Here is a 12,952-nt window from a genome sequence, read left to right on the forward strand (position 1 = left end):
GAGGTTAATGCGTTCATAAATATTTTTGTATTATTCCTAAGAAACACAAAAGCAAGAGTTTCCCTTTTCCTCCTCAAAACATAATTTAATGTTTGCAGCTGAAGTTCAGCAGAGAGAAATGGAAATTATTTAAATGGTTTGTATTGATTTTTAATGACACTTGTTAAAAGAAATGCAAAGTTTAGATAAATAGTACGGGATGTGAACAGATTACTGGGCTTCTAAATTGATTTTGTTAATCTCAGGCTTTATTACCAGCAGTACAGTATTGATATGGACATTTTCCTCTACAATATTTTATTTTAAAACTCTTTTGTTTGAGGGAAAGAGGAATCTTTGATGTAGTGCAGAAAAGATGGTAAACATGATGCTTTTTTACATGAAAACATTTATTATTAATACATCTTTACTACTACTGAGTAGCAATAGCATGGAGAGTGCATTCTGCTGTATTCCAGTGCAAGGAAGCGTCGTATACCTGAGCCCAATCCTTTAAGCATGTGTCCTCCTTTAATTTTTTACTGGGACATTAAGTTGGATGCCTAGTAAGACAGCGTGTCCTTTGGGATTGCATACGTGCAGAATGCACAGAGTGGAGGCTGGTATAATTTAATTTTCAAAAGCATTTTTCTATTCTGTTGAAGTAAATTGTAAGCTCAGCCCCGGACGAGACCATATTTATCAATAATAATCAGAGATGTCATGTTCCTCAGGGAGAGTTGAGTCATTCTCAGTGTTGAACATTTCAACCAGAACAGCCACTCAAGACCAGGAGTAAATTTCCATTAATTATGTGGCTTCTCTTGTTAAGGTTTTTGTCACTGTTAATTATTTTACTTCTAGGTAGGAGATAAACCCTTTCTTGCATTTCTAACTACAGGTTGCTTATTCCTATGCTATGTAATAAGTTCACTAGAGTATCTTAGAATCTTAGGAGGATTCCACCGTAGAAATTGAACAGCAGTGCAGAAGTTTAAGTAAAAAGCTAAACCATCTTGTGTGTTGTTTTTGCATTCTTAAAAAAAAAACAACAAAACCAACAACAGCAAAAAGAACAACCCAGTGGAACTTTGAATGTACTTTGATAAGTGTAATACAGTTATTTCAAAAGAGATTCTGTCCAAATTGGAGTTATTGGTTGAGTGAAATTTTCTTGCCTGGAGTTCAACAAGTTAAATAAGGGAAAAACATCAAAATCTGTAGGAGTAAATGCACTTGTGTGACATATTTCTGACAAATTTTAAATGTCAGTGCTTTGTTCATCTCCACTTTCAGTTGATCCTCTTGGCTTATCATTCTGTTGTTGAGGTTATTGAAATGTAGATCTGTTTTATTTTTTCATTAGCCTGAAGCAGTGTCTTTTGAAGAAGATGTTTTTGAAATGTTACCCTGAACTTTTGGTTATAAAATTCTTGTTTAAAATTTCTCAGAGAGATTGACCTGACTTGTGGAGAGGCACAAAGCATCCCTTTGTGCCCTCACAGCACTGTCTGCTTTTGTGGGTGTGCTGGAGACATATTCCCTGAGAGCAGTTCTCTGCATGCAGGGGCATACAGTGCCCCTGGGTGGGGCAGTACGGGTATGGGAACTGGTGCTGCTGCCCTATATCTTTGCCTGGATTAATATCCAGTGCTGTTGACAATGCACCCAAAGCAGTGTGTAACTTCTGGGAGCTTTTGCCTTTTCTGTGGGTAGGGACCACCAAGTCTTGCTTCTTGAGTTTGATTCACCTCTGTATTTGATTCACCATTTGGTTTTGTGTCTGAACAACTCTAATTTACCATGTTGATGTTCTAGGTGTGGAAGTGAGAACATAGTAAATTGGGACAGTATTAAGGAGAAGAAAAAATAATAGTAGACTGCATCTTGTAACCCACTTAGATCTTATTCTAAGGTGCTAGTAATTCCATGCTGTTACAGATACCAATTTGTGTTCTGCAGTACAATTGCAAAGTTTTTTTTATTGTGTGTTTTAAGTATTGAAATCTGACTGTGTTCATAAATGTATTTACAGCATCCTTAGGAAGTGTTTTGCCTAAGTATTTTTCATGTGTAAATAATTTTTGTATCAGCACATAGGCTGTAGCAGGTTCTGTAAGGCTGCGTCCTCTCCTTCATGCTGCCTTTAAAGGGTTTCTCTTGCTTCCATTAGCAATTTTAGAGCACCTCACCCCTCATTTTTTTCTCATAGCCACCCCTGTGTCTCCAGCTCTTCCTCCTCACTCACACACTGCTGCCTGCACCCACATTTGGTGCCTGCTCTCCTAGGCTGTTAGACAGCATTGTGCTGACAGTTGACCATGTGTGTAGAAGAAATATTTGTTATTTGATCAGATAGCAGCCAGGAAGGACATTTTTGTTTCTAGTACCCAAATGCTTCATTATCATGTGTGCACTTGTTGGCTGTCTGGCTCTATGAAGTAGCATGTAAGCCCTTTATAATAGTGAGAAATGTATCTTCTGGGATTCTTCTGGCCAGCCAGCAGGAAATGTTTGACTTGGAGGTCAGCCAGCTCGTACAGAGTTAGGCTTCTTTGCCCTAAATCCATCTGTGGCTCCCCTGGTACTGAGTGCCCAGGAGCTATATGTTTCCTTATCCCTGAGGCCAAGGATCCTGCTCAGCTCCTGTGTCTTTATCCCTCTTCTGGCTGGGAGCTCTTCTTTTCAGCAAGGTCTATAGTCAAGCAGGAAAACTCAGAAGAATTGAAATAAACTTAGCAATTTGCAGACATACAGTATTTTCAGGATTTTAAATGTATAATTCAAATTAATGGAGGCAGAGGAACACACCACGTGTTGTGTATCTGCAACATGTATAAATGCTTTGCAGCATTTTATTGTAAAACATCTCATTTGCTGCAAGTTTAACTGGACTTACTTTCTGATTTACAGGATGTGTTAAATTTTTTTTTCTTCCTAACTTGATAGTCAGGGTGAAGGATAGAGTCATTATCCAGGAGCTTAAATTCCTGGTTAGAGTACTTCTTGTCTTGGTTATCTTTAAATATTTACAGGTCAGCTTAGAAAAGAGGAAGCAGAGGAAAGCTCTGAAGGCAGTCAGTGAAGTGATCCATTTTGATGACAATCTTGTGTAGAGTCATTGCTTAGGTATGAATGGATATAGGAGTAATGGTGGGGAACAAGGAACTTCATATTTAGAGTTAACTCACGTTAAGGAGCCACAAAGGTGACTGGCTTCCTTGCCAATCCGTCATAACCTGACAGATCTGTATTTAGATATCACAAGATTTAGAGAGTCAGAAGGAACTGGTCCAGGAACACAACAATTTACAGCTTAAGAGAGAGCAATTTTCATGCTCTGAAATGCTTTTCTTCTCTCTATCTCAGCAAAAATAGGATTTCTTTTCCGTTACAGTACTTTTGTTTTTGTTAGGGCGATGGTGATGACTTGTGAGCTGCTGTTGATCTCTGGGTTGTCTTGGAGAACATTAGATAGTGGTTTGCTTCACCTATGTCTGCAGCCTGCTGGATTCAGAGTTTTAGGTTAAGACAGGCTGCATTTCTTCTGTAGCCTATGCATGAGATTTCAAAGGATGTATCTATGTGAATTAATGAACCAGTGTGTTAGTTTTGAGTGAACAAATGGGTTTCTCTGGCATGTTACAATGCAGTGAGATCATTAAAGCTGCATTTTCTTTTCAGGAGCTTTTGTGTTTAAATGACCATGCTGTTTCCAGTTTTTTCTAGGGATTCATGCTGGTTTATATAGCAAGTGTTCCCAGAATTCAAATCTAGCACTGCTGTTGTGTTTAACCTGTCAGGCTACTAGGCACCACACTGCTGTTTGCTAATTCTGCTCCACAGTGGGATGAAGGAGAGAACTGGAAAAGGTAAAAGTGGAAAAAACTACTACTACTCACAGACTGAGATAAAGACAGTTTAGTAAGAAAGAACAGGGGAAAAGAAAGAATAAAAGTCAACAAACAAGTGATGCACAATCCAGTTACTTACTGTCAGCCAATGAATGCCCAGCTAGCCCCTGAGCAAAGGCAGCTCCCAGCACCTTGGCCAGCTTCCTTAGTTTTGTTGCTGGCTGAGCCACCATAAGGTATGGGGTACCCTTTTGGGCAGTTTGGGTCAGTGTCCTGGTTGTGTCCTCTTCCAGCTCCTTGTGCACGGTCAGCCTACCCCTGGCAGGACAGTGTGGCCTTCACTTAGTGCAGTCTGAAACATCGGTGCATTAACAACAGTGTTCCTGCCCTAAATCCAAAACAGGGAACAATACCAGCTGCTGGGAAGAATGTTAACTCTGTCCCAGCTGACAGCAGGAAACCCAGCAAGGTCATTTAGGGAATAATAGGCTTGATCTTTTATACCACATTGTTCAAGAAAAATATATTATTTAATTTACATTTGAACCCAATAACTGTAACTCCTAGAATTTTACTTGTTTTGCTTGTGGGTAACTGTTGTCATTTTTTAGAAGGGTTTACTCTATTTTCACAAGTTAAAAAGATTGGATTGCTTTTTATAAAAAGGAAAATATCAGCTTACTCTCAAATTTCTCAGTGGTGACCCAGTACTTCACTGATACCATGACCTCAGTTTCAGCTGGGAAAAGACGTTTCAGATTTAGTGACACCTGGGAGGAATTGAAAAGTACAGATTAAGTAAAAACAATGAGAATTGTAAAATTTGTAGATCTTTATATTCTTAATAACTTAAATCTATTGTACGTCTTTCAAGTGATGTATGAGTACACAAGTCAGGTTTTTTCTTTACTTTGTAAGATGATAGCTATTGTTTAGATGTGAGCTAAAGCTTTGATGGGGTAGATACTCTTAGTTGATACTTAATGATGTTTCAGAGATGACATTTAAAGATATTTTGTAGCAGTTTCTGTGGCTTAACAAAGATTGTTTTGATAATTAGATGTATTGAATTGAATGAAAGTCCATTTACCTGGAGCACAAAATAGCCATAATCACTTATTTGGTAATTCTTTCCTGTGCTCTCCTTCCGTCTCCCAATCGCTAGAGGCATATTTTAGTTTCATCTTATTGTGTCGTTGTCCTTTCACGGAATTCAAACAGAATTCTGTACTTCCACGCAGTGGTAATGTACTTCATCGATGAAATGGGATAAAGTATTGCCTTCCAGAGATTTTACTGCACTGAGCAGATGCTGTATTTGTGACAGTATACAATCACTAGCAAATTATATGCGTTGTTTTATTACTAGTCCATCATAGTGCTTTTCTATTTGGGCATGAGAGCTTGTCAAGGAGCTACAAAACTGAGTGCCTCTTGTTTTTTGCTGTGAGAAGTTTATTTAACTTTCACTGAAGTCTTCAGATGGTCCCTTTTTCATGAAGCTCTGTCTATAATCAAAACAGAGTTCTGAAATTGCCCTGACCTTGTGCTTTCTGTCCTTGTTGCTGTGTGGGCCATACCGTTTCAGAAATACTGCTTTTCTACACTGATGTGGGTTAGATCTTTTTATGCACTTTCTACAGCGTAATGCTTTACATACTTTTCCTGGATTTTTTTTTAGTTGAGTGTAGGACCAAAGGGCCAGTAGCCTGAAGGCATAAATAACTGGCTAGCGATGTGAGATACAGCCCTCCCACTTTTGGAGAAATGGGTCAAATGACTATCTTGTCCTTTGTAAGTAACTTAAGAGATGCAGATGTCTTTACTGGCAAGTGAAGATTGTGTGCTTTTAAGTATCTTTTAGAAGCCGATAAGTGCTTAATTTTAGGGATTGAAAAATGTAATTGATTTTCTAAGAGTGATACTTCACATTGTTTGGGGTGGATTTTTAATGCTTTTCCTTCTAGTTTCTTCTGTAGTGTCAATTTTCTGGTGCTCCCCTACAAGTTGTAACATTCTGTTTGTGCCGATTCTTTACTTACAATTTTAGAATGCTGAGAATGAATTTGAAGATATTCAGAAGCGTTTTTTTTCTTATGTTATTTTGCTAAGCTATGAAGTATACACATCTAAGAGATTCAAGGAAGTGAGGGGAAAAGAATTCAGGCACAGACTAATAGACTATTCCTTTCTCCTGATGAGTACTTCATTAAATTATTTATTCCTATTGTATGACTGGGGAGGAAGGAACATGGAAGATTTTGCAAATGAGTGTCATTCCACAGTGCTGATGAAGTGCAGTGGCTCTGGTGGTCTGGTCTGAAATAGCTGCTTTCCTTTTGTCTGAAAAAGAAGGTGGTGAATTACACTAAAAAAAAATAAATAAAAAACCAAACAAAAAATGAAACATTGTGCTCTATATTCTGTTGTGAGGTATTTTTTTTAATAAATGTTTTAAATGAAAGTCTTACAGTTCTGCTATAATTATATTGTGGTTGTGCAATTTAATGGCTGCTTCCTGCAAATTTTCAGCAAATGCATAGAAGCTGCTCATTCAGAGCTGTTACCTTGCTCTGGGTTCTTGCATGAAGTCATTTGCTGTGAGTTACAGCTGACCTCATCAGATTTCTATTTTATTTTTCTATTGGAGGTTGTGATGAACACTCTGACCTGGCTACTCTTACTTTTCCTTTGGAGGTCCGCGTTACCAAATTATGGCTTTCATCAGTTTATCTAAAATCTTTCATGAACGTACAATTCACAGAATGATGCTAGGTGCCCAAGTGTGCTTCTTTAGAAGGGTTGTGAATCTCTGAGTTCATGTCAGGGAAAATTGGTGATTCCAAGCAAATAGATTCTGTGATTTCTGAGTAAAAAAGATTGCCAGACACTTCCTCTGTGGCTTTTCTCTTCCAGCAAATGGCGCATCCTGATAATGCAGTGTAAACTGGGTGATTTTTTTTATATGCAGCTAATGCAGTGATTGCAAGTATATATATTTTTTTCTTTCAGAAATTATCAAGTTTAAGGTCAGTAAATCAACTTTTTCTCCTTAGTTGCAGTCATTTAATTACAAGGTGAAGCATGTTTGGGAAAACATGGTCATTTTCATAAGAATATGAGGTGAAAAAAAAAATATATATATATTTTATTTTGTCAGTGACCAGAAGAGTGAATTGTAGAAGAGCACTGCATTTATCATCACCTGCAGCTTTTGATGAAATAGCTCATAGAAATAATCCTTTTATCATTACCCTTCTTATAGTTAATTGTTGAAAGTTTTGTTTCTCATTGCCCATAGAAGGAAAATCCGTTAACTTAGACTTTGAACCACATAAATTGGTTGCATGATAGAGTTTCCTGGTCTTCTAATAGTAGCGAATGCTTTGTTAATAACTATAAGCATTTATGTATCTATCAACCTTCCAGTTCTGTAGATGTCTTTTATTACTGCCTCTAATTCATACATCAGTTGGCAGCTTATATCAGTCTTTGCATCCTTTGCTTTAAAACCCTTAATTTAAACGTGAAGAACAAAATATTTTTAGTGATAAGCAAATAATTGTTAAATTAAATTATTAAATTACTTCTTCAGATTTGCATTTCCTTTTTCACTCAGCAGATTCTGTTGTTTCATTATAGATAATACTTCCATATCTATTTGTTTATTAATCCTTTCCCCTGCATGCTCTAGGGTACCATAACTTTGGGATTTTGTTTTAAAATAACTTAAGCTTGTTTTGTGTTGGCCATGATTGTTGCTTATATAGGGACTAGAAGAGAGAAATAATTTTTCAAAAGGGAAGTAAATAGGAAAAGTAAATTAAAGCATGAGATATTTCCAGCTACAAAGCCTTCTGATGTATAGGGTTTGTATGGTTTTCTGTATTATAGGAAGATTTTCTGTTATACCTCCCAGATGGATGCACTTTTAGATAAACACTTCATTGTCAACCTGTTCAACACTAAAAAGTCAAATTAAATAGAGAGTCAAGTGGAAAAGGGGGTTGAGGGAGGACAAATCCTTCAGAAAATATGGAGTTTTTAATTTGAGCTCTGGAATCTTGGTCTAATTTCTGTAGTTTCCCATCATGGTATTAAGCAATCTGGTTTGTTTTTTTTCATTCCTTCTCATGCTGTCCCACTCATTGGGAAGCATATGGTGAGCTTTACCAATGTGTTTGACAGCCTAAAGATCTGTAGAATTACAGCACTGCATTTTAGGCTGTTTAATTGAATAACTGGTATTGAACTCTCAACTCAATTTTGCATGCTTATTCTGCTTTAGAAGGTTTTTAATGGATGTCATGAGTAAATGTTTTTTTCTGATTCTAACAGAAGTTCAATAAAGTACTGGAGGTGCTAAATCCTTTTTTAATAAGAATATCCTTCTATACATCTCTATGATGTATGTTATGCAGTTATCCCTTTTCAGGGTGTTTGCACGAAGATGCATAAGCATTGGTTAGACAGATTTATGAATTTTGCCTCTATATCACTTCAATCCAAGCCAGGTTTTACCAATCACCTCCAGCCAGTATTGATTTTCAGAACAGCAGCTGAGGCTCTAGAAAATTAGACAAGCACAGAAAGTAGACTCAGATTACACTAATGAGCCCATTAAGGGAGGGACAGAGAGCCTTTCTGGCCAGAATGAGGAACTGAAATGTCTGGTTATACTGCTTGCTGTATTTCTTTTGCAGTCTATAGTCAGTTTTTACCACTTATCCGGGAGGGATGAGGTTTGTGAGAGGGGGGAAGGGAAGCAAAGAAGTCATGCACCCCGCACTGTCTTGTTTTTGTTTGTTTGTTTTTTAAAAAAGAAGAAAAAAAACAAGGCTTTTTCTTTCCCTCTATTTAAGGGAGAAAACCTGAAGTGACTTGTGTTTGCAGGCTATAAAGCTTCTAACATGGCAAAATGTGCAAAGCTCGAACAAGTTCCAGAAAAGCATAATTTCTTTATGCAGTCCTTCATATACATCAGTTTGGTTCTGCTATTTCTGACCCATATACAGAGCATCTCATTTTAGTACATGGAAAATCAAAGTGCAACAAAACTGATTTTAAAATAGTCTTTAAAGCACCTAGTAAAAATTCCATTGCTGTATTGCAGTGTAACAAGTAACAGCAAATAAACTTTGTGATTGCTTCAGAGTTTCAGTAGTTTTGAATAAATGGAAAATTGTTTGGAATTATAAGTGGGAAAATTTGCTTTGTTTCTGTGGTTTAAGGGAAACAAATATGTTTTGAGATTTCTGGTGAATTAAAAACCACTATGTATATTGTATATTTTAACCACTATGTCTATGTATATTTTAAGAATAGGATGAAATTGTTAAAAATGGAGTCAACAATAGGTTTGGATTTGGCAACATGTTATTAATTTGTATCTTGTTAGACTTTGTTACATTTTCATCTAATTTTTTTTTTCATCTTCTATTTGATTTTTGAGGAGCATTTTCCTGACAAAAAAAAAAAATAGAAATCTCCCATTTTTTGAACCTTGACTTGGTGTGGCTTAAAGAATACATTTTCTTTTAGTGTCTATTTCATCATTCTCACTGTTCAGCAGGGGAACTTACAGTTGCAGTTACCTGAGAGCTACAGTGGTTTATTATCATTTATTAATGCTGTTTTGCATTGGTGTCTCATGTTAGTGATGGACCACCACTTGAGCAGAAAGGTGGAGGGGAATTTGAGAATAGACCAACAAAAGGTACACAATGTGTTTCACTGCACCGTCTGTCAAAACGCAAGTTAGGGAGCTGGTGAGGCACATAATGCTGAACACAGATAAGGAGGTAGAAAGAGAATCCTGGACTCGTGTGAAGGGCAGGTTGAGTTGTGATGGGTTGATGATTTAGTGAGGCACCTTGGGTCATCCTGAAAAGATGCAGTGGAGGGTGAGGAGGAGCAACCTGAAACAGACCTCATGAGCTTACAGGTTTCTGAGTGTTTTCCTCGCAATGAAGTTAACCTTATCCTGAGCTGGAGTGTGAACTATCTAATTTCCAAAGGGCCCTCTCTGCCTAGTTTTTGTCTGACCTCTCTAATGTTATATTACATAATGGATTATTAATACAATAACAGAGATTCACCAGAAACAGGAATGTCTGTTTAGCTGCAACTAAAATTGTCTTCTACTTCAAACAGCTGCTCTTTATGCAGCTGGTAGTAACTCACAGAAATACTTTCTACATTGTTGAAACCTTCGTGGTTGGTGTTGGTGCAGTCATTCAGTGAGATCTCAACACACTGATTTAGTGAAAGGCTGATCAGTGCCAAAATGTTTCTGATGTTCAGCTTGTTTCCAGACAGTAAGTTAGAGACTCTCCCCAAAACTACCTTTATTCACAGCCCTGAGTTTTGGGAGATTTCATTCCAACTTTTTCCTGTAAAATAAACCTAGACCCAGGACTAGTAGGGTAGCTGTCTTTTTTCTTTGGTTTCCTTTTTACAAAATAACAGTGACAAAACATTTCTGACAACACTACAGTTTGCACAGAGATTTAAATTATGTCTTGGATTTTGTATTCAACATGAATGTACTAAATGTGGCACAGCTGCAGTTTTGTAAGACTTCTAGCAACAGAATATAAATGGTAAGCTAAATTATAGGAATCTTGTCTCAGTGTCCACTGTATTTTGCAAAAATGTTTGCATTTTATATATGCAAAAATACGTCTTTGATTGTTTTATTCAACATGTCCTTCTCCAGGCCCCTCACATAAGATGTTAAAAGATCCTATCCTGGTTTTATGTGTGCAACTGTAATGCAGAGCAAATTCACTTCTTGTAAATTTTTTGTTCTCCCATCAATTCAAAAAACAATGGTACTTATTCTTTCTGACTAGCTAACTTCTAAGTATCACTTGTATATATGTTTGCTCATAGTAACCAGTGTTTTGGAGATTAACCATTTTAAACATAACTGAGGTGGTCGGTATTTTTATTTGTAATCTTATTCAAATATTTATGGAAGTTGTGAGTGGCTTTTGATAAAACTGATTTAACATCAGTCATGTAACATAATGTGGTGTACCATAATGCTTATTCTGTTGTTCTAGAAAGCAGAGTGGCTGATCACCTTCCAAGAAATGGTCCATTATATAAGGAGCACCTGCATAATTAGATTTTGCTATTATGTTAAAAGCTTCAATGCTCATGTATGCTAAATCAAATAAGAACTCCTTCTTTAAGAATTTGGACTATATTCTGCGTGTTCAGTTGATTGCAATGTAGCGCTGCACCAACACCAAATGAGTACGTGAACTTGAAAGAAACAATTTCCAATTTTTTCCAAGAAATGATTTCAATAGAGTAGATTTCTGGGTTTCTTTGTACACATATGTGAATATAAGCTCCTGTTCTGTGGACCTGAGTTCCTACGAAGTTCCACACAGGTTTTTGGGTATCTCTTTTGAAAACAAAAATAGTAAAGTTCATGTTTTATGTACTTCTTAGTCTCTCTTATGGAATGATTCTAGGTAATCTTCTAGTGATTAATAACTTTTCAAGCAGGATGCTTCACTGACATCACTTGCTTTGGAAGAGAGACTATTGTGTACTGATGGGTAGCATAACTCATGAGTACCAGAGCAATGGGACACGGAACTGCATGATACAGAGTTCCGTGAGCACAAGTACAGGTGATGATGTCATGACTGTGATCTGCAAGGATTTTGTATATGTCTGGATTTCTTAAAGATGGAACACTTGAAAGCAGAATGTCTGCCCATTGGGGCGGTTCTCTACATTTCATTTTCAGGCTATGTGCTTTTTCTGCTGGTATTCATTTAGTGAAGGTGAAATAGGATTCAGAGAGCTTCTGAAAAATTAATCTAGAAGTACTGTACTTCCTGATTTTCTGAACGTGTTGTTTATTGACTTCTTGGAATCACTGTTGGCGAATCTGATGCAAGAGAAATCTAACTATGAAGAGCAATTTGCAATATTGTCACTGTCATTTTTCTTGCTTGTTTGCTGACTATGTACCTTTTGAGCACTTGTTTTCTTACATCGGCCAGAGTAAGTAGTTGTGAAAACCTTCCCATCAGAGCTTTTTTTTCCTGTTTTAAACATGAATGCCTAAAGAAACACACAGTTCCTTTTAAACATCCTACTTAGTCTTTTTCGTCTGAAAGATTTCTGTACAAGAGCAAAAATTATTTTTCACTGTTCTGAGTAATGCCTGTTGGTGCAAAGACTTGCAGGATTTAATGATTTCTGGATGGAATATATTTTGGGTTATAATCAGGGGAATCTGGCATTTGTATCCTGAACAGACCTTATAGCTAATTAGAATCTGAGTAGTGTATTCAGTTTTGCATCTGAAAGCAAATACACGCTCAGTGTGAAGAAAATAAATGAATTCTGCATAGTGGTTGCCTCTCCTTCCTACCTTTTTCAGCTGATAAAAAAACACTAAAAAAAAAAAAAAAAGACTGAGCAAGTACCACGATTATTTGAAAAAAAATATAGAGAGCATTGCTTCATAGCTCCATCTTCAAGCAGCTATTCTGTAATTATACAGTATCCATGGAGATATTTAATTTTTCTGTTTATCTTTAAAGCATCAAAACAAGGAGTTAGATGCATATTCATTTCCATCAGCAGATAGAAATAGTATTTAAAAGCATTGACAGTTGTCTTTATAGAAAATTTATACAGAAAATTGATTAAAGGTGATAAAGTTATTATGTAAATATCTTGATATCTTCACCTTTGTTCTCATAAAAGAGAATTTTTCTGGAGTAAATGTCACTCAGCACCCTTTATGTAGTTTCCAATGCAGAGCACTGGAAGTCTCACTGGAAGTCTTGTAGCAGTTAATGGAGTGATGTAATGATAATTCATAAATACAACAACAAGCTGAAGAGAACTGAGGATAAGAAGAACAAAACATGATAATTAAACTTTGCAGGATTTGCAAAAGCAATTCTGTCTTAGAAAATAACATAGACACACAAGCTGTAAGAAGTCTGTATTTCAGAAAAAAAATATGTAGTAGTCATGCATGTGAATGACAAGAATGTCATAGTTGATAGAATAAAAATGAGCACATGCCACATTTCTGACAAAGCAGGTAATGTTTTTCAGTGGTTTTGTTTTTATTAGTA

This window comes from Cyrtonyx montezumae, unplaced genomic scaffold (genome assembly GCF_038088225.1).
Source record: "Cyrtonyx montezumae isolate F1298 unplaced genomic scaffold, pur_monq_1.0 scaffold_7, whole genome shotgun sequence".
NCBI lineage: Eukaryota > Metazoa > Chordata > Aves > Galliformes > Odontophoridae > Cyrtonyx > Cyrtonyx montezumae.